Raw genomic sequence first — 22,612 nt, 5'->3', positions numbered from 1 at the left:
GGTGATTAATGTATCCAATTAACCATTTTAATAAAGCCAGTAATAGAGACAACATTATTTAGAAGGGATTTCTGCATAATCCTCTTTCTAATGCTGTGGATCTCCTCATCCTACACAGAAGATGCAAAGTTTTTGAGAATGTTACACTAGCCAAAACTCCACCAACTCAGACTGAAAGGAAAAGACATGGGATGTAAAAAAGGATGACTGTCAATCTTCTGGGATTCTACAGGGAGGTAAAGGGCTGAGAGAGTTACTTAGCTTAAAACATGTGCTAACCTTCAAATAAAGGAGGGATGTCTATGAGGGTATCCAGAGCAATGGCCCCATTGCCAAGGGCACAGAGAGAGACACGGGACAGCTTCTCTCTTAAAGTGTCTAGAAGGAACCAAATTTGCTGACACATAGATTTCAGACTTAGGGTCTCTAGAACTGTAAGTGAATGGTTCTACGCCGTCCAGGTCATGGCAACTTATTATGGCAGTGTTAGGAAGCTGATGTATAGTTCACTCCCTTAAATGCAAGCACATGAAGTGTTGAGGAGTTTAATACCATCACCATGGTCACACCACACTTAGGTAATAAAGTAAGCTTTTGTATTCAAGGATTCCACACCACAATTAATACTCAAAATAATCTCTGGAAAGATGCTTTACTTTTTTGAGCAGTCAATGCATAATGATGGACTGAACAAATAATCAAAGGATTCATTCAGTTTGTAGTCATTCTAGTATGTTCTTGACACAGATTTTTCCAAAACAGGAAAAAAAAAACATCTAAGCAATTACAATCCCTCCAGGAGCTACAACATGCATGTGACCAGGGTACAAACCACAGTCTTTATGATCAGAATCAAGATATAACCAATAAAAGATTTCACAGAAATCTCAACCATCAACGGCACCACCTTAATAGAAGCAATGTGCACACGGCCACGTGAAGACCAAAAGGCAGCATGGTAATTCATCATTTACGTCAAGGGCTTAGTACAGTCCATGAGTTTGCCAAAATCAGTTCACTAGATTTTCACCATTAGTATACAATAAGTAAAGAAACTAGGAAATATGTTGCAGTGGTAAGATATGATGGGGACGTAGACCCTTGCAACTGTTCTTACCGAGTCAGTCATTAGAGACATACTTAGGCGCGTAGGTTATCGCACCAACCCTCCAATTTTTTAAATGACATTTAATTTCAATGATTGTATAATTAAGTGTAATACAGTTTAATATTCAACTACACCATGTTACTACATAATGCTTATATAGTAATAAATCCTACTTGAAGTGTTGTTTTGAGGTCCTTCTGAAAGGTGAATGCCAAAATTTGATGTAGGAGAGAAAGAGCAACTGTACTTCCCTAGAACAATAATCATAAAATCACTGTTTATCACACTTATTCACATGTAATATCCAATATATTCAAGAAAATATTAGCAATTTCTAAGTCTTAGTTAGAGATGATACATATTTTGTAGTTTTATGTTTTATAGAAAGCCATATAAATATATATTCCTGTATATATATGCAAAATATGTATGTATATATGCATATATGTATATATATATAGACACATGTATGATTGAAATATATAGATTTATCCCACATATATGATTGAAATATGTATGTATGTGTGTGTGTGTGTGTATATATATATATATATATACATATATATATATATATAATTTAATTTTTTTTGAGGTCTCACTATCTAACTTCATTTTTAATTGAAGAAATTCATGTTGGTGGCATATAGAAGCTCACTGATACAGACAAGGGTAGAATTTAAACTAGAATAAAAATCCTCACTTCCCTTTTTGGCTCTTTCTACACACTCTACAATCACTATACCTTTTATATGCTACAAGCTCCAGTATTCATTTTAGTGACATAAAAAATATATGAACTTGGCTTTGTACTTCCCAGTTTATTTTATCCTTCTAATCAAGCAGCCTGACTTCCTTTCTCTTATTTGTTTGTTTGTTTTATTAGCTAAAATATACAGAAGCAGCATCATAGGAGGACATTAATGTGTAGAAAAAAATGTTCTTACATACTTGCCTAAATTATGTATTTGATTAAAACTGCTATAACAGCCATGCCTTTCTAACCAGTAAAATGAATATCATGCATCAAGGTAATGACTAGACCTTTAACATGATATATTGTACAATACAATACCTGTAGAAATGAGCAAGTAAGGAATAATTACAAAGGAAGTGTGCGTTTGAGGAAACAACTTTGCAATTAGAGGCATGCATCTAAGAAATGCCAGTATTTCTATGTTTGCCCTATGCATTCTTAGTAACCACATGGTGTTTTAACAATTATAAGATATTAAAAACCATTAAATGTGAAGATTGGCATTTATTCATGAAGAATATTTTAAAGTTAAATACCTTGCATCGCTTTATGTGTCAAAAACAGGTAACAGTCACTTTGTTTAGAAGGTAGGAGCAATTTATTTTCTAAGGCTGGCTATGTATCTTACTAGCTTCTTTGTTTAAACATCCACAGTGACTTCATTCTACAGCACTGATAATCAATACTGGAAAAAGACATACATTTAAAAAATAAGCAAGACCCTCTACAATCTTTACAATGCTAATCCAGCCTTTTGAAAATATTTAGGTGACACATCTTTGTGAAAGCTCAAAATCTCTCACACATTACAATGCAGAAGTAAAGTGCTGGTTTTCAACCAAAATTCCATCAAGCAAAGATAGGAACTGAATGATTAAAATAATAATAATAATAATAATAATAATAATAATAATAATAATATAACAACCCAAATTCTAAGCAGGGTTACCTGAGATACAAAAAATGGGAAAATGGTAGGCAGAGTGGAAAAGAAAAAAATTTTTTTCTAATTTAGTTACAATCAGTCAATGTGACTTAATAGGAATAGAATGGAGTCAACTATTAAACAGACTGATTTAATGGATCCTAAGTCCACAAAAACAAGAGCAAAGCCAACACTAATAAGACTTCTTCATATGGTAGTTGCAGATTACAAAGTGCTTTCATAAACATAATCTCTTATTACTTTAATCTTTACAACAGTTTTATTATTAGGTTCAAAAGTTGAGGTTTCAATCCTGTTTTTATTTTAAGGCCTGCCACTAGGAAAGAAAAGTCTGAATCTCTCAACAGATTTTCCCATCAATACTTACATTATATCCAACAGCCTGCTGATATACGTCCCCCTGAATGAGCCACTGACATCTGAAACTCAACAATTACAATTTTAACTAATCATCCCTCCTTTCTGTTTAGAATGTCTCTTCTTAGTATTGCATATTTTAGTATGAGGCACCATTATAATCCATTCTGTTTCCTAAATTACAATCCCTTGCTCCCCTTTATCTCCTGTTCATGTATCAGCCATGGTCAAGGAATCACTAAATACTATTCCCAAGGGTCTTAATGGAATCCATTTAATCTTGTCCATCTAACTATCACTCTCCTAGTTAATACATTACCATATCTTGTCTGACCTACTAAAGTATCCTCCAACTCTAAACTTTCCATTTCTTTTTAACTATTTCTGCACTCGACAGTAAGAATGACTTTTCTGAATCCCGAACTGATCACAACACTACCTAATTAAAAACCTGTTTTATCTTTCCTCATGGCGTCTGCCTGAGTTTCACATGTGTCATGATTCTCTCTATGCTTGTTTGTCTTGCATCATCCATCACTAGTCATCTACACCTCCTCTCAAACTATTTACACCCTACTTTGTAATAAATCTGCTGCTTGATTTTGTTCTACAGAGAAAAAAAAAGAAAGAAAGAAAGCTCTTTTACCTACTGTTTCCTCTATCTAAAATTTTCATCTTTTCTCTTCTTTCACTTTATTTAACCCACAAAAGCAATTATTGTCCTTTCTTTGGTCAGCCTTCCTTTTCTCTGTCCAGATTTAGTTTAGAAGCTCAATCACATCTTCACATAGGACATGTTTTTACTGCTTCCTTCCACACACCATACGGTATGGAAATTGCCCAGGTCATTCTCAATCTCTCCACCCGATTGTGAGTTTTCAGATGGCATATTATAATTTTTTCTACTCTATTACATTATACTACAATCTACTTATTTCAAGTTTACTTTTTGGTTTTAATACCGAAAGTTCATATCAGAAGTTTTGAGTGTAAAATCTCATTAGTTATTGATATTGACAGTGATGTGGACAGGACAGAACAGTGTCTTTAGAGGTGAGCACAGGTAAGTGAAACTCGTATCAAAATGGTGTGACTTCCACTTTTATCTCTGTTTATAAAACCTGTGATTAAAGAAGCTAAATCCTTAAAGTTAAGAAACCACAGATACTTAGAATTTCAGAGACTTTTGGGGGTAGCAGTTATTACTGAAATCTATGTCTCCAACACTCTAGTGAGGGCTAATCTACCACAGAAGGATCCTAAAACATGTCTTCCTCCCCTGTGCTTCCTCTCCAAAATAGTTGATCCCAATGTAGGTCAACTATCCGATGTACTAGTTTCTAACTGTCAAAATCATTTTTAATACATTCTTCAAACTATCTGGCACCCCTGTGACCTGGAGCAACAAAAGTAATCAAAACCTTCAGCTTGCTGCCAACGAGTATTGTAAGACTCAAATTGTATTCTATACGTATATTATATATACACAACTACATAGTACATATGACACGTGTGGGTTATTTATAATTATAAATACTTATATGACAATATACAAATTATATGACTATATGCAGAATATACATTATATACACATATAAATATAGTATTTGCATATAAATTTATATGCATGTATTTGGACTGCAGTCCATACTGCTGAATTGGACCCAACATCATTTAAATCAAAATATGTAGAATAAGCACATTCTCCCACATTTGGAAAAGCCCCTAGAATGATGACCAATTCCACTGGTAAAATTATTCTTATACCTTCAACCCATTTTTCCCCCAACAATGGTAACAGATAATGTTTCCACTAAATAATATATTGACGTCTTTTTCAGTAGATAATTAATAAGCTACCTGAATATCTATTATCAACATTCCACAATATGCTATACTGACTTACCTATTACTAAAAGTATTAAGCCATACACTGAGGATATTTATTTCAATATACTAATGAAAAGTTCCAGAAAACTATCTGCGCAAACAGTACTTAAAATACATATCTAGAGATTACCCATAAATATTTCAAGGTATCTTTTGTGCAAGAAAAAGTAAGAGAGTAAAAGTCCTTATGTAAGTTCTCAAACAATAAGGGAGTATAGTCTTGGAACTCTGTTCTCCGTATTAAAGATTTCCACAGTGACTAAGTCACTTGGACACTTAGAAAAAAAAGTTTTTTCTTTTCCTCTTAGAGAAACCTCTTACATATGTGTGCACTGTGTTTTTTAGTCTACTTCTTTGTGGTACACTATTGTAACACAACACGTTCCTAGGCAGGAACAAAAAAAAAGAGGACTATACCCCATGTTTTACTTGTGTTTCTTATTTCCCAATAGAAAACTGATTGAAAACCAATGTATTTTACAAAGTTAAGGATATGACTTCTTGTTGGATTTGAAAAAAATAAGGCACAAGATGAGACTCATGTATCTTTGCTCTCTCTTGTGATAAAATTCATGTTAATGGAAAATTATAAAATTCTCTGCTTTAATCTTGGTTTGAATTTCCTTTTTTCAATTTTATAACTGAAGAAAAATCCTCTCAATATTCCTTATACAAAAAAAAAAAAAATAAAAGCTCAATGATGTAATGGCCACTAAAATAAAGCAAACAGGCTTACATATTTGAAGGGGAGAGTAGGCCAAAGCCTGAATTCCAGTGCTGTGCCACTGGTATTAATTGCCTAGAACATGGTATTACTAAAGCTTTTGAAGCTAAGATGTGGTAATTCTGGGAAAAAAGGTCTGGGTCAGTTACTGTTATTTTCCATAACTGAAAGTTAAATGCTGAGAATAGTGGCTGGTACATAGCAAGTATGATAAAAGTATAGACTATGATATTACTTTATGACAATTATGATAATAAAACTATTGTTTTGATTATTTATAATTTCACTCACTAGAACTAAGATTGATATCTCATTTAGATTCTGAATAGTAAAAATGGCAGGATATAAGAGTGCATCTTTCCAATGAAGAAGTTTGCTAGATGTGAAGATTACTGCTTGTTTAAAACATACATTTGGGATATAGAAGAAATGTTATATGTTATATTTCATGAAACAAATTCTAAGAGATGAGAGACAGCACCTGCCCAAAGAAGGATGGGGGAAGGAGTCGCATAACAGGTGCTAGATTTTGAATGCGTCACACCAAACTGTCCCTCCAGTTGGCCAAAGTTGTGAAAAAAAGCGGAACAGATAAGAAAGCTAGAAAAAAAAAATCAGGTCTGGCATAGTAAAATAAAGATCAAGAATATCATTTTTCAAATAAAGGCACTCTATTAAAGGGAAATGTTGCTGTCTCTAATTATGAAGAAGCATCTGGAAATAAATTTCAGAAAAGATGCATAATAAAAAAAAAGATAAACAAGAGAAAATAAAATACTGAATATTGTTTCTAAAAACCCATTTACAATAATTTAAAAATAGATGAAATATATTTTATAGTATAAACTTGTCTTCATTAATAGATAGATTTATTATAACAATTGACAACCCATAGTCCAGTGCTTATGTGGTACTGGTAATTATCATGATACATCAACAAGGTAGGGATTATCTCAACCCAATTATCTCTTACCAGTTTTATAGATGATAAACTCAGGTTCATTTACATCATTTACTCAAATAATATGATTAGCCAATGGTAAGAGATAGGCTTCATATCCTCATCTTTCTGACAGGTCATCAGTTCTGTAGGTTATCTTGGTGAACTTCACCAGGTGATTTTATTTTTTTTTCTTTTTAAAGTTTATATTTAACTTGAAATATATCCAACTATATCCAGCTATACTATAGTATAGCTATATCCAACTAGCTAACATACAACGTAATATTAGTTTTAGGTATAGAATTTAGCGATCCATCAATCACATACAACACCAGGTGCTCATCACCAGTGCCCTCCTTAATACCCATAACCCATTTAACCATGTGATTTTAAACCATAAGCCTTCCTATTTTAACTTCTTTAATATTTACTTATTTTTGAGAGAGAGAGAGACAGAGACAGAGACAAAGCATGAGCAGGGGACGGGCAGAGAGGGAGACACAGAACTGGAAGTTGCTCCAGGCTCCACGCTGTTAGCACAGAGCCCAATGCGGGACTCAAACTCATGAACTGTGAGATCATGACCTGAGCTGAAGTTGGAGGCTTAACCAACTGAGCCACCCTGGTGCCCCTAAACCATAAACCTTCCAAAGGAGATGTTGGTCAGCACAATTAGAGCTCAAGAGATTACTCTATGCAACTACTTTTTTTTTCTATGTCACTGTTGTTAAATGTTATCCACCCCCCCCCCCGAGGACAACTAAAAATTGCATAAGCTGTAGTGTTCAAATCAATGTAATTCATTCACTAATATTATTGAAGAGTGTGCTTATTTTTTAACTTACATAGTACTGACCTAACGTTTTTGTTGCTATATTTTAGAAATTCAGACAAGACAGTTTCAATTTATGTTATCTTTAATACAATAGTTCTGGTTCTTATATAGCTTCCTGGGAAAATAATGACTTTGGAGGATAGGTTTATGTGCACTTTCATGAAGACTTCAGGGAACACCTCATCAATCTATTTGTTGAAGTGACAACTGGGTTAGATTAATTGGATAATGATTTAATCCTTCATTCCAATATTTTCTCAATCGCAGGGTTTTGTTTTTCTTCTCTGAAGTCATTGTACTTACTCAGTAGACAAGTGACAACAGAATATACAGGTTAATGTACTATGTGTTTTTAAATCATAATTGTTTTTAATTCAAAATGTCTTCTTTCATCCGCATCCCCAGATAAACATCAATATTGAAATTTCTATCATCTTTCCACAAAAATATCCATATTCCCTTGATCAATGTTTCCAGTATTTACTATGTATAAGAATCAGCTAGATTCCACAATTCTAATTCCAATAGGGATGAAAATAAAAACATTGCTGTATTTTAAAATGAATATCGATCACCATATTCATATACTATTACTGTAAAAACATGTACAAAACTCAGCTTGAGTTCATATGGTATAGCCAGTTGAATGAGAATTCAAAGTTTGATGGTTATTCATAAGTGTGTGCAGTTTTCAATTTCTTTTACAGGATCACTGACTTTCAATATTAGGGTTAACCATTACTTTTAATATATAATATCAATACAATTTTGAATCATTTTGTAAATTGTTATGTATTTAATGAATGTAATGCTTATCACATTAATGCTGATCTATACCTTGCTACTTTATCTTCACAGAAAGTTATTGTGAATAGAATTATAGCACATAAAAATATTTGGTGAATAAAAATGCTACTGAAAATATAACCTAAAATATAAACTAAAAACTGCATGTCATGTACTAAAATGGCCATTAGCTGTGGCTTGCATTACTTATAAATATATTCACTATTTGTAGGTTTTCCCTTTTTTATGTACTCTTAACCATCATTTAAAAAAAAGGATTGTAGGGGTGCCTGGGTGGCTCACTCGGTTAAGCGGCCGACTTCGGCTCAGGTCATGATCTCACGGTCCGTGAGTTCGAGCCCCGCATCAGGCTCTGTGCTGACAGCTCAGAGCTTGGAGCCTGTTTCAGATTCTGTGTCTCCCTCTCTCTGACCCTCCCCCATTCATGCTCTGTCTCTCTCTGTCTCAAAAATAAATAAACATTAAAAAAAATTTAAAAAAAAATAAAAAAGGATTGTATACATTTATTATATTCATTGAGAAGAAAAATGTGGCATAGTTAAATGAGGAAAAAGTGATGTTATAAGAAGATGCCTAATGTTGAGGATGAGAAATCAATCCCTGCCTACTCGTTGGTTGATAATACAGGCTCTATATAAACAATCATTCTTATTTTAGTCCCTTCTGTCTTTGAGGAAATGGTGTTCTTCTTTGTGCCCAGGGTCATTTTTTTCACCTATGGCTTAGTCCTATTCTTTTTTTTTTTTCCTTTGTAGTTATTTTGCCATCTGTAATCCATAGTCTATTGCATTTTCAATATTTCCCTCCCTGTAACTGTTTTCATCAAAATATTAAAATTCTTGATATTCCTCTATCATCAAAATAATCTTCCTTCAAGCCTACATCATTATGACCATCAGCCATCCTTCTGGCTCTTGCCTTACATTAATAGCAATTCTTCTAGAAACACAAGTGCTTCTTTGCTCTTGCTATTTTTTAATGTCTCATTCAAAATTATCCCCACTTAACTGTCTACTATTCCCATCCAGTTAGTATTTCCAAAACAAGAAAATTGTGAGAACAGAGATAAAAGATTTGAGAATCACCAGAATTTAAGTAATTGTTGGAGCTATGAGAGCACAAAGTGTCTCGTAGGGATTATGTCTGTCATGAAAAGTTAAGGAAATGCTGAACTCAAAGTGCACAAGGTTTTAGAAGAAATAAGGCAGAAAATTTGAACAGGCATGGCTGGCTAGATAATTTACAAGAAAATTAGGACAAAGCACTAGAACACTGGGAGATCAGAGTTACAGAGGAAAGAGGAATCAGAGATCTAAAATGCCCCACGAAATAAAGTCTATGGTACCATGGACTACACCAATATAAAGTCATAGTGAACTTGTTGACAAAGGCCTCAATGGAAGGTGGGGAACAAATGAGATTATACTGCTCACAATGTGAATAAATGGGCAGTGCAGCCACAGTGGTTTCATGTTTCTATTTCAAGGAATCTGGCTGGGATGGGAAGTTACAGAATAATAGCTATCACATGGGCTTAAGGCAAAGTTGTGTTTTACAATAATAACATTTCTTTACATTAGTATAGCATATAGGGATGCATATCACACACAGTATATCTTCACATTACTTTAGCAGTTTTCTAGCATTTTATTTAGCTTTCAGGTTTTTGTTTTGTTTTTTCAGCTTGTTCGTTTTCTTCAGAATTTTTTGATTTGTTGATGTCACTATTCTGGAAAAATAATTCCAACTGAATCTAAGTTTTCTGTTCTTTGTAGGTAATTTCATGTTGTTGTTGTTTTTTTTTCTCTCTCTCTCTCTTTATATATCACAAGTATTTTGTATATATTTTTTTTATTTTTCAAATATTATTTAATAAAAATTTTCCTGGGGCACCTGAGTAGTTCAGTGGGTTAAGCGTCTGACTCTTGATTTCATCTCAGGTCATAATCTCACCGTTTGTGAGGTTGAGCCTATGTCAGGCTCTGCACTAACACCACGGAGCCTGTTTGGGATTCTCTCTCTCTCTCTCTCTCTCTCTCTCTCTCTCTCTCTCTCTTTGCCTCTCCCCTGCTCATGTGTGCACAGTCTCAGTCTCTCTCTCAAAATAAATAAATAGGCATTATTTTCTTTCCTAAGCCTGGTAATTATATATAGTCCCCAAATTCAAACTCAGATAATTTATATGTATCATTTAAGTATATAGCTAAATGGACATACTGCACATTTATAATTAAATATATGCATTGTCTCATACTGAAAATACTTGAGTTAATTCAAGTAGGCAAGAACATGTAGCATTAAAATCTATTTAAAACCTGTACACATAAGCCTAAATAATCAACATGGATACTTAATATAATGGATCTATATGAAAGCAACTTGGCCATTCAGTTTTGCACTTATTAGGTTGTCATAAAGATGCAGACTGATGTTTAGACATGTGAAATTAACTTTTAACAATTACTATTTTTTTTTAATATTTTGTTTTTAAGTAATCTCTACACCCAAGGTGGGCCTTGAACTCATAACCCTGAGATCAAGTCGCATTCTCCACTGACTGAGCCAGTCAGGCACCCACAAATTGCAGTTTTAATGGCAGAACAAGTAATTTATTCAAACTATTAAAATATGACATTTTCATCTGAATAAAGATTAACAAGCTTAATATGGGAAAGTCAAAATCCTACTTCCACTAAAGATTTTACATTACATATGTCATATTTCTAAGCCATATTTGATAGTCAATAGTAGAATCATTCAAGAACAAAGAAGTTTTGGTAGCTTAAAATTCTAGCAGGGTTGGGTTGAATTACAAGATTTTCATAGAAACGAATTTTTCAATGTACGCATAAAAATTTTCTAAATGTTGACATTGTTTTGAGTATTTCACATATTTGGAATGAACAGCCTCACTATATACCCTTTTTTTTTAAATTGAATCACTGACTGAATAAACAAAAAACCACTTGTACATTAACAATTCTAACACTAAAGTCCCACACATAATTATTACATTTCGATTATAAATTTCAGAGGTCAAATGGAATGTGGTTTTTTGGATTTACCTTTTCTAATGATAAAGTTTTAATAGAAATAGAAAAGTGAAAAAAATTTTAGACCACTTTAAAACATTTTCTGAGTTAATAAAAGACCTACTCAATAAAATTAATAACATTACTTAGAGCCATATAATAAAAATGAAGCCTGCTTATTTAGTGATAATACATTGTTCTTCCATCAGCAAACAAATCTCAGATTAGCCATTTCTATTACTAAAATATATGCAGCTCATATACAGGATGGATGAAAATGTCCAATGAAAATATAATCTTAGTTTTTTTAGACCATGCAAGTTTCCAATACTATGAAAAAAGTAATAGCCAAAGTTTAAAAATGGTTAGAGTTTTTAAACTCATTCTTTAAATAGTGTAGTTTTTTTTTGAAATGCATAAAAATAAACTTTAACAATTAACAAAAAAAGAAATTGAGACTATTATTTGTTTTTGAAAATTGACCACACTCAAGGAAAAGTAATTCCAATCACTGTTTTAGAAGAAATAAGTTGTCCACAAGGTTAGAGAATAATGGAAGGGATAATTTCAAAATCCGTATCACCTCTTGGTAGGTTGCAAAAGTGGCTACAGATTTTTTTCTTCTTGTATCCACATTTCTCCCTCTGGGACACTTGCTTTCCATAATGACTCTGAGTCCACTCATATGACTTGCTTCGTTTAATGGGATGTTAACAAAAAAGAATTTACAGACTTCATTCAATTTTGATAAAATATCTACCAAATAAACCAGTCTGAATTACGATAGTGTGTCAATCATTCCTTTAAGTAAAACTTAGGTCCTATGGGAGAAAGTTGCCTGGTTCAGCCTACAACTCAGTCACATGTATACTTTTCCTTAATGTGTCACATGTCAGTTTGTAGTAGATGTCTGTATGTGTACTTCCCATATCATGACAGAGTATTTCATTTTTTTAATTATTTTTAATATGAAATTTATATGACAGAGTATTTTAAAACATTGGGTATTCATTGGCCAATATTTAATAACTGTAATGATTTTTACTGTTTCTTCAAGGACAAGGTACAATTGGCTTTTAGTTTTCTTCCCGTGAGTGTGTGGTGAATAATACTCCTTCCTAGTGCAGTTTGCTGGCCCTTCCTTGGTTTGTATTAATGTCCCACCAATTTTACTCACTACTGATTTTGCACTATCTGTGCAACTATGGACAGAGTAAAAGAGAGGGAGGATGAGGAGAAAGAAGACGAGGGGTAAAGGGAAGGGGAGGAGGAGGAAGAGGGGTGGGAGAAAAAGGACAGAACTGGAATCTCTAGTCCAGGAAAAAAAAATCATGCTTCCAGGCCAGGGAAGCCTAGCGATATTGATCTGAGGAATTTTGGAATAGCTATGCCCTCGTGATTTCTCTGTTTCTCACCATCTTGTCACTTTTCCAGTGTGGGATAGGTCTACTTGATTTGATGACACTTTGGAGGTACTCAAAAGAGGTGACAGTATTATGCTTGTATGGGGTCCCTGAAAAGTTTGTAGCCAGGAGACCAGACTGTGGTCTGTAAAAATGATCACAAGTTCATTCTCTCCTTTGTATCCACCTCCTTTTGCCATGTATCAATGAATGGGGTCTTATTCTGACTTTGGGCTTTAATTTATGCCTTGCTTTATCCAAGGGGATCATAGTCAACAGGATGTACGCAGTGGATTCAGGGTGAGGCTTGTCTTCTTTCTTGCTTCTCTTAAGAACACTGTGAATAACTTCAAGTTAAAAAGCCCAGGCTAACATGTTGGAGAATGAAAGAAATAGGACCTAATTACCCCTGCTGTTCCAGCTGAAAGCCAGCCAACCCCAACTCAGTCGCAACTGACAACAGAAACATGAGGACAGCTACCCACCCGAGTCCAGTGAGATCACCAACCTGCATCATCAGGAAGTAAATGATTGATGTTTTCGGCCACTAAATTATGTGGTGATTTGTTACTTAACAAAAGCTGATATACACTTTATGATCTATCTTTATGGAGTGTTCAGTACTGTTTATATATGATTGCATTCCTCTTTGTTCAAAATAGTCCCTCTTCTGGAATTATCCTAGTCTTGCCCTTCTTCCCTAGTCTTACTCATTCAATTCCCTACATTTTCTGTGTCTGTTCTTTATATCCTATTTTAATTTTTTTTTTACATTTTATTTAGTTTTTATAGACAGAGAGAGGCAGAGCACAAGTGGGGGAGGAGCAGAGAGAGAGAGAGAGAGACAGAATCTGAAGCAGTCTCAGGCTCAGGCTCTGAGCTGTCAGCACAGAGCCTGACGTGGGGCCCAAACTCACAAATTTGGAGATCATGACCTGAGCTGAAGTCGGACATTTAACTAACAGAGCCACCCAGGCACCCCTATATCCTATTTAAAAGAAAGTCTATCCTGGCTAATTTGTTTTTAACCATAATATAAACATAACAATGCAATAAGAGAAAAAAATAAATTAATGATTTAAAGCTACTAATAAATATAAGAAAAATTAACTATTAAAACTCATTTTAATATAAAATATGAAATATACAGGAAAAATAAATACCCATAAAATTAAAAACAAAAAATAATTCCTTTCATATATTATATGTCATTGATATAAAGAATTGAGTAATTATCTGCAAAGTGCTTTTCACTTAATAATAAAGCCTGTAGTATTTTGGACATTAGCATATCTATATCTACTTATTTCTTTTTAAAGGAATTCATAGTATTTTATTATGTGCATCTCATAATTTATATTTAATAATAATATCTAGGCTATTTCTAGGATTGTTACAGCTATGGTTTTATGGGTATGGTAACTGAGGGTTTTGTTTTGTTTTTGGTTTGGTGTGTGTGTGTGTGTGTGTGTGTGTGTGTGTGTGTGTGTATGTAGTTTTATATTGTCTTTCAAGATAGTGTGTCAATAAGTGTCCTTAAAAATATGGCTTGTATAACTTGTGAGACTACATTTCTGGAATAACTTCCAAGAAATGAAATTATTTTCTTAAAAGACCTCTTACTTTGTCATAGAACTTTTTGCTTTTACCCTGTTCTATTGCAATGGATCACTGAGAGATCTGGCAATTCCTTTACAACAGAGTTATTATATGAAGTGGGTACTTTACAAATATTTTGAAATTTTGTTATTAAATGTAAAATCCATTTATAATATGAAATATAATGTAACAACCAGTGATAAATAGTTTTTCAATTTACTTAAACAAAAATATTTGTTTTAATACATATTATATAGCTAGCAGACTTAAATGTATTAGTTGAGATGTAAACTGTATTTTTTCATATGGAGAAAGTTTTAGTTTCTTAATATGTATTACTTGTACATGATAATAACAATAAAGTAACTATACCATTTTAATCAGTTCATTTAAAGGAAAGAATTTTTTCATTTGGTAATCACATAAAATCATATTATGTTGGGGAACACACACACAAACACATGCACACACACAACACATGTTCTTGTATCATTAATACAGACTTTATAAAAAATTTAATTTCTACACGTATAAATTGGTAAAGCCATTGTTTAACACATAATAGTCACTTTCCTCTTAAGCTCTTGTCTTTAATTTGGTTCCTGCTTTCTTTCAAATCTATTTTCTTTTATGTGCTACTACTTTTTGTTTGCTATAAGATAATGTAAGTTCTTATAAACAATAAACAAACAAACAAATATTGAATCATACCTATGGTCCATTTGTATTCCTTTTGTACTTTAAATACTTTTCTATTTGACTTCATTCAATGGAAATTTGCGTGGGGTAAATACAACACAAAACGATAGGGTAATATACCCCAAATATTCTAGTTATCTTCAAAAAAAGTAAACCTTAAATATTTGACATAAATACATAATGATATGGGGCTGATACAAGTATCAATATGAAGATGAATTTCTTTAGCTTCCTGGCTATTCAAACGAATCTAAATTTAATTACAGGAAATCAACCTGTGTTTGGACAACTGTCTGCCATCATTACAAGTGGTCTATTTTTTCATGTTGCAGTTAGTCATATTACTGCAGCTATTCCTCACTTGTATTATATCTTTATTTTATATTTTATTTCATTATTTTATTTTATCTTATTTTAATTCAATTTATTTTATTTTTATCCTCAAGTAAATTAACATACAGTGTAGTCTTGGCTTCAGAAGTAGAACCCAGTGATTCATCTCTTACATATGGCACCCAGTGCTCATCCTGAAGAGTGCCCTCTGCTATGCCCATCATCCATTTAACCCATGCCTGTCCCCCATCAACCCTCAGTTTGTTTTCTGTATTTAAGTCTCTTATGGTTTGCCTCCCTCTGTGTTTGTATCTTATTTTCTCTTCCCTTCCCCTATGTTCATCTGTTAAGTTTCTCAAATTCCACATATGAGTGAAATCATATGACATCTGTCTTTCCAGTTCCATCCGTGTTGCTGCAAATGGCAAGATTTCATTATTTTTCACTGCCAAGTGGTATTCCATGGTGTGGAATATACATTCATACCACATCTTCTTAATGCATTCATCAGTTGATGGACATTTGGGCTCTTTACATATTGGCTATTGTTTTTTAGTGCTGTTATAAACATCGGGGTGCATGTGCCCCTTCAAATCAACATTTTTGTATCCTTTGGATAAATTCCTAGTAGTGTAATTGCTGGGATGTAGAATAGTTCTATAATTTTTTGAGGAACCTTCACACTGTTTCCCAGAGTGGGTGCACCAGTTTGCATTTCCACCAACAGTGCAATAGGGTTCCTGTTTCTCCATATCCTCACCAATATCTGTTGTTTCCTGAGTTGTTAATTTTAGCCATTCTGACTGGTGTAAAGCGGTATCTTGTGTGGTTTAGATTTATATTTCCCTGATGATGAATGATGTTGAGCATCTTTTCATGTGTCTGTTTGCCATCTGGATGTCTTCTTTGGAAAAAAAAGTCTATTCACGTCTTCTTCCCATTCCTTCACTGGATTATTTGTTTTTTTGGGTGTTGAGTTTGGTAAGTTCTTTATAGATTTTGGATACTAACCCTTTATCCGATATGTCATTTAAAAAAAAATAGAGAAAATGGGACCTTTAGGCAAAACCACTGTATAGAGTTTGGATGTTTTGCCTGATGCTTCTTCCTCCTAAGCAGACCCATCCCAATATTTCATACAATGAAGCTTTTCTGTTTTCTCCCTTCATTCTTCCAACCCCACCTCAACTTCCTCCTTTCTCTAGCTTCTTGGTCTTCCTCCCCACTCTTTCTTCCACTTCTCTTGTCCCCTTCTCCCTCTTCTTTCTCCACTGTGCCTCTTCTTTCCCTCCTCTTCTCCCTTATAGAAATGGGTATCTGGATAGGCAGGTGGGTATTCAGTGTCATCTATTCATACAAATATACTCTTCAGAGAATAAATGGAATGCTTTTGATCTGAACTTGATCTCTTAGTCATAAAACGAAAACCATCTAACAAATTGCTTGTGTTCTATTTGCTATTTTTTCATTGTCTCTTTTATATTCCTATAATCAGTGCTTGCAAGATCTTTAGTAGGTAAATTAAGTTTCATTTGCTAAATTGCATTTAAAGAACTTCAAGAAACTGCTTTTTTCCATGAAGGTTTCCAATTATTGTAGAGCAAGAAAACCAGTATTCTTGTGTGTAAAGATGTAATGTAATACTTTATAAGATTGTGATATACTATATATTACAGCATATATGAACATAACCAAACATATAAAACACACAGAACACAATGGCCAGCATATATAATGTATTTGTAGCATTCAGGATTATGTTTAACTATGAGAAACAGACACTCCAGAGTGACCATAAACAAAACTCATCTCTCACGTAAACATGTAGATAGATATAGGTTAGCTAAGGAAGGTGCAGCAACTCTGCTCTCAAAAAGCCCTCACACATGAAGATAATCTTCTAGTTTGTGGTCTGTCATCCCTAGGGTGTAATCCTTGTCTTCATGGTCCGAGATAGCAACTAAATGTCAACCCATTACATTAACATTGCATGATGCAGGTTGGAGGAAGGAAAAGAAGAAAAGGACAAAGGGTGCATTGTGTCTATTTTAACAAAGACTCCAAAGCTGTTGACCAAAAACACCTGCTTTCTTTCCAGCTTCTAAAACTAGTTAGATGGCCATACATGTCTTCACACACACAAAAAAAATCTGGAAATACAGTCTCATTATGAGAAACTAAATGCAGAACTAAAATTTGAGGTTCTATTACTGTAAGGAAGAGTGATGGCAGATATGACTGGGATTGTTGGTAGATATTACTATAGTATTTACTAAATGATGCTAATTATTACTTATTTTATAACCTGAGAATGAGTTTCTGGGTAACATTATAAGATTGTAGAGCAAATTCTACATATTAAAGCTTCCTTCTAGTCCAATTCTGGAAGGAGATATTCTGAAACTTCTATAAGTACCTGTACATAAAATAGATATATTTTCATCTGTAGTGGAAATTCATTTGATTTAACTAAGAGTTTATCCTTTCTTTCATGTAAAGTATAAATATTAACATTAATTTGGAATATATACACGATAAATGGCTCACTGCAAGGTTTTCAGAGAAAGAATGCGAGAGAGAGAGATCTAGAAAACCATCACAATTATGTCATGTGCAAAATAACAAAGCTGTTTACAGCCAACTAACTGATGTGACTAAATCTATTATGATATAATAGTGTGTGTATATACATATATTTCCAGTTAAATTATTTGAACACTTACTATGTGCTGGGCCCTGAGTCAAGCACTCCACAAGCCTTATAACATGAGCAGATAAAGAAACTAAGGTAAAGAACAGTGGAAAGCTTGGAAGTCCAATGCAGGAGGGTGACTAGCTGGGTGATCCAAGTCTGTCTTGATTTTAAAGCATTTTCTTCTCGCCTCTAGCAAATCCACTTACCAGACTTAATGAAATCCCTTAGTAAGCTGAAAGAATAACCTTCCTTTAGGAATATGTTGGCAATTCCAAATTTATCTCAAAGCAAAATCACAGGTTCTTCAAGACTCCAAAATGTCCTTTTGAACCTTACACCATTTTGTCACATTATATCTTGACTGAAATTCAAGAACAGACCAACCTATTATCAATCCTCATATAAAACATCTTTATTATATTCTGAAACTACTAATTTGCCTTGTTTGACCGCAAATTTTCTTTCTGTGAATCAATATCCTACCTTTTTCTAAGTGGTTTATACTCACCCTCCAAGGAAAACTTTACTTAAAAAAATAAGAAAATATTAGATATAACTAGTTTTGCACACCTTTCTATAATGCTTAGAATTTTATTATTTTTATTTTCTGTTGCTCCTGTAAGTACTATTCTATTATTTATTTTCATTGTAGTAATGTGTAAATCTAGCATTGTAGTCTGATTCAGTTAACATTCCAGAAACTAAACATAAGTTTATTAGAGCAATGCAACAAAAAAAATTTCTACAGAGATTACTCTTTTTTTTTTCTTTTTTTGAAGGAAAGATACTTAATGCCAAGTTCTCCAGATTGGAATCTACTTAATTTTGGCTATACGAAGTTCTTATGATAAATTTGCAAGTTACTAGGTTGTATCTGTCACATTGAAAGTCAATGTATAATTAATTGGCCTGCTCAAAGTCATAACATCTTTGAATGAGAGATGAAGAGTATCCAATTAATACTGATGGCCAAATAATGAGATATTAAATACTGAGAGACACTAATTAGAACTCAATGCAAAGATACTTCCAGAATTATCCCAGAGTAATGTACTGCTTACAGTACCTACCATTTATCATGATCAAGACTGACTATTTTTACACTGGTCTTTTACATAGCCTCAAAATCTTTTTACTACTTAAGAAAATACTTTAAATACTTTCAATCCTAGTAGAGAAGTGATTTTCTGCTAAATTAATTTGTTAGAAGTAATCTCCCACTGACTTCTAGTGTACTCTTTTCATGCTCCAGAAAGCTTCGGCTTTCTGAGGTGTTCAGATTAATAGTGCTCCCAGTAATAACGGTGATCACTCAAACCTCACAAAGATCTCTTGAACTTCATGGCTCATAGCAGAGAGATAAAATATTTTTCAGTGATACATCTCTCAGGTAAAGAAAAACAGGACACTCATGGCTAACTTCTTCAAATTAAAGAGAAAAAAGAAATGTATCATTACACATAAATATCAGGGTTTGGGAAAATTCACTTGGAAAATGACTAAGAATTCACACCCATTTGAGTAGACTGAGATAAAAAAAAAATCATGGGAAGATTTTAAAAGTCCAGTTTTACTTAACTAGCATTTTTCCTTCTCATTTTTTTCTGAGTGAAGCAGTTATTGAAGATCAACTGTAAGACTACAGCTGTCTCTTCTCCTATCTTCTATTGCCTATGTTAACTCTGAATAGGTACACTGCAACAAACTGTTACCAAGCAATTGAGAATCTATACCTGGACTAAGTGGCGGCCACACAGTAGAAATAATGGCAAATGAAACTGTTTACCATTGTACATAACGGAGCAGCCAACAACGATTTGGTTTTGTGCTCATTGCCTACCAAGAAGCTAAATTTAGGGACTGTTTTTTTGTTTTTTTGCTGTTTGTTGTTTTCTTGGCAAGTAGCTCACTTCCAATCTCCTGTATGTTAAGCATTCTTTAGAGGTTTATTTCTAGTATGTTGATTTTAAGTAAAAGAGAGTAAAAAGTAAATATTTGCCTGGCATATGACAACATGACCTATTTATAACAACACATATGAACATATGATATTAAGAAAGATTCCTATGCCCGCAGTGGCCTCAGAATCATAGTTACTATAGTCTCCATGGTTTTGCCTTTTTCCAGAGTGTCATCTTAGTAGAAACATGCAGTAGTGAAAAGTCTTTTCAGAGTGGCCTCTTTCGTTTGGTAATAATATGTGTCTAGATTTCTTCCATGTCTTTTCATGACTTGAGAGCTCATTTATTTTCAGCCTTAATATTCCACTATATGAAAGTACCACAGTTTATTTATCCATTCACCCACTTATGGATATCTTGGCTGCTTCCCTATTTTGATAATTATCAATAAGGCTGCCCTAAACACCTGTGTGCAGGTTTTTGTGTGTGTATATAAATTTTTAACACTTTGGGACAACTATCAAGGAATATGATTGCTGGATCATAACATAAGTCTGTTTACTTTTGTGAGAAATTGCCAAACTGTCTTTCAAGTGACTGTGCCATTTTGCATTCCCACCAGCAATGAATGAGATTTCTTGTTGTTCCATATCCATACCAGAATTTGGTGTTGTCTGTGTTCCAAATTTTAGCCATTCTAATAGGTACATAGAGGTATGTCATTGCTGTTTTAATCGATTGCATTTCCAAAAATATTTGGAAAGATAAAAGATGCTTAACAAATAATTTACATTTTACATTTTCTAATACTGATAAAATATTTTTATTGTTTTTGGTATCCCTTATGTTGGTCCCTAATCTTATGCTTAAATTTATTCTCCGATTCTTTTCTTTTTATACTCTTCTTGATTAATTTTGTTTTGAATTGAGGCCTAGACCTTAAGTAAACCCACGTTTTCATCCTCTGTTCAATATTATTTTTCTTCATAATCACAAACTCAAATTTCATTCATTATCATTCTGCTATATGTTTGTGTAATCACTCATTAATTCCACACACATTTATTCAATGCCCAGGTAGTACCTGATACAATTGTTGTACTGGAAATATTAAAGCTTGTATGAACGCATCCTTTGCTTCAGGAATTTACAACCTGATGGATTCAACAGATATGTAAATGAAAAATCACAATACAATATGATAAGTAGTATGACTGTAAAATTTTTAAATAAAAATAACATTTATTGGTCCCCTACCATGTCACAAAATCTGTAGAGCATTAATAAATATATTTTAAGTTTCACAACAAAACTATAAAATACGCTTAATTTATTTAAGAAAATTAAGTACCTTCCCAAGGAAACTCAAAACATACTAAATGGTCAGGAATTCAAATGCAGACAGTCCGGCCATGGTGCAGGTATCCTTCATCTAATTGCACACACACATTTTACCTTTTGGAACTGATTTTTGGAATTCAAATGGAAACTGAGTTGTGGCATGAGTTTGAAAACTCTGAATTCAGAATCATAACCTTTGAAGCCTAAAATGAAGTTTATTTATTTTTAAATATTTATTTATTTTGAGAGAGGGGGAGAGCAGAAAGCACAAGCAAGAGGAGGGGAGAGAGAGAGAGAGAGAGAGAGAGAGAGAGAGAGAGAATCCCAAGCAGGCTCCCAGCTGTCAGCATGAATCCTGACATGGGGCTCAACCTCATGAACCATGAGATTATGATCTGAGCTGAAACCAAAAGTCGAACACTTAACCGACTGAGCCACCAGGTGCCCCTTAAATGAAATGTAAACAATATGCGGGAAGCTGTTGTATATATTGTATATATTGTAAGGAATCTATTTCCCCTACTAGACTATGCATTCTATATATATTCTGAGTCTTTCTCATCACTAATTTCTTCTTATGGCCAGAAGTATATCCACCCCTAGAAACACCAATTATTCTTTACACTAAGAATGCACTAAATGTCTCTCAAACGACCACAGAAACTGAAGGTGCATCAGAAATGACTCCACATCTATGTATAAGGCTATTCAGAATATACAATCTTTATGAAATGTTAAGATTTGTTGAAATATGGACATATTAGATAGAATTTGGGGAAATGATGGTGAGAAGAAAAAAAAAGACAAAATCAAATCACATGAGGGAAATTAATTTTTCCCTCAAATAATTATAGCCTGAGTCTCTTAAAGTTCCATGTTTACTGGGAATTTCTCTCCATATATTTTCTCTCCATATGTAGACATCATATCAACATTTAAAAATATATACCAAATACAAATTTCCTCCTCCATTTTAATTTCCTTTCTAGACTTAAATTGACCCCCTTTTCCATTGACTTGCTGAATATTTCCATTTGGGTATGTTACAGGAGCATTAAATAAAATATATTCAAAATAGACCTCATCATCTTACTCCCTACATGGTCTTTTACCTCTACTCGTCTCAGTTAAATAGGACAATCATCAACACAATCTATCATAATGCGTTCTCGTAGTCCTTGCATCTTGACATTATATTAGCTATACAATATCATGGATTGTATATAATGTCACTGAACAGAAGAT

This window comes from Prionailurus bengalensis, chromosome A1, assembly GCF_016509475.1.
Source record: "Prionailurus bengalensis isolate Pbe53 chromosome A1, Fcat_Pben_1.1_paternal_pri, whole genome shotgun sequence".
Classification (NCBI taxonomy): Eukaryota; Metazoa; Chordata; class Mammalia; order Carnivora; family Felidae; genus Prionailurus; species Prionailurus bengalensis.
The sequence above is the reverse complement of the archived record's forward strand: the minus strand, read 5'-3'. Positions refer to the sequence as shown.